Genomic DNA, 1,472 nt, shown 5'->3' on the forward strand with positions numbered 1-1,472 from the left:
GGCTGCTGCAGTCTCCTCCTCCGCGCCGCCGCAGACTTGCACACAGCGCACAGCGCACTGCAGCTAATTACTCGCGCACCGCCGGCGATGCTAAAAAAAAAACGGGAACACATGGAGGAAAAACCGGGACATTTCCGGGACACATAGGAAACCGGGACAGCTCTCGAAAAACCGGGACTGTCCCGGCAAAAGGGGGACGGGTGGTCAACCTACTTATGTTGGCCATATTGTATCGGCAGATGGAGTGGGCACTGACCCGGCCAAAGTAGAAGCGGTGGTAAATTGGCCGAGACCCGAGAATGTAATGGAACTACGGTCCTTTCTCGGATTTTGTGGGTACTATCGGCGGCTTGTAGAGGGATATTCAAAACAAGCGGCTGTGCTAAACAACTTGCTAAAAGTATATCCAGAAAAACCCAGCCAGAAGAAGAATACTCCGAGAACACCGTTTGGGGACAGGTGGACACTAGCCTGTGAAGAAGCATTTACCGGGCTTAAAAAGAGTTTAACGGAAGCTCCAGTACTGGCTTATGCTGACCCTGAGAAGCCTTACATCCTACTTGTAGATGCCAGTTTTAATGGACTAGGAGCCGTACTACATCAAAAGTATCCAGTGGGATTGCGACCTGTGGCCTATGCCAGTAGAAGTTTGACGCCCAGTGAAAATAATTATCCTGTTCATAAATTGGAGTTTCTGGCTCTTAAATGGGCTATATCTGAAAAATTACATGACTATCTCTATGGCATTACCTTAGAGGTCCGAACGGATAACAACCCCATGACCTATGTACAGACAACCACTAAATTAGATGTGGCTGGTCATAGATGGCTGGCCACCCTCTCCACGTACTGTTTTTCTGTACGATAAAAACCAGGACCCCTCAATATAGGGGCCGATGCACTCTCTAGAAGACCAGGGTTAGACGAGATTTCAGAGGATGGACCTTGGGAAGAAATCCCGGGACCTGGCATGAGAGCCATGTGTTCTACGGCAGCTATTGTAAATGATAGAGCGGCCCTTTCAGAGCTAAGAGTCACGGATTCTTTAGGGTGTCAACCAAAAAGGCCTTCCAAAGGCTTACTGTCACCCTGATGGCATGGGCATAACTCAAAACAGTATCCTCACTTGGCGGGAATTGGTAAAAGCACAGACATGTGATCCAACGGTTGCAGCTGTTCGAGACGCATTACGGTACAATGATTCCTCCTTAGTAAAACGAGCTCCTTCCACTGAGGTAGGCCTTCTTATGCGAGAATTGGACACATTCGAGATTTCTGACGGGCTCCTTTATCGGGTTGTTCCATTTCATGATCATCCGGATCGTCGACAACTCTTCCTACCCCGCTGACTGCAAGGCCTAGTGTTACGATCATTACATGACGATCACGGACATTTGGGGGTGGATAAGACTTTGGGTTTAGTACGAGACAGGTTCTTCTGGCCCAGAATGAGGGAGTCCATTGAACAGCAT

Source organism: Ascaphus truei, chromosome 7 (genome assembly GCF_040206685.1).
Source record: "Ascaphus truei isolate aAscTru1 chromosome 7, aAscTru1.hap1, whole genome shotgun sequence".
NCBI lineage: Eukaryota > Metazoa > Chordata > Amphibia > Anura > Ascaphidae > Ascaphus > Ascaphus truei.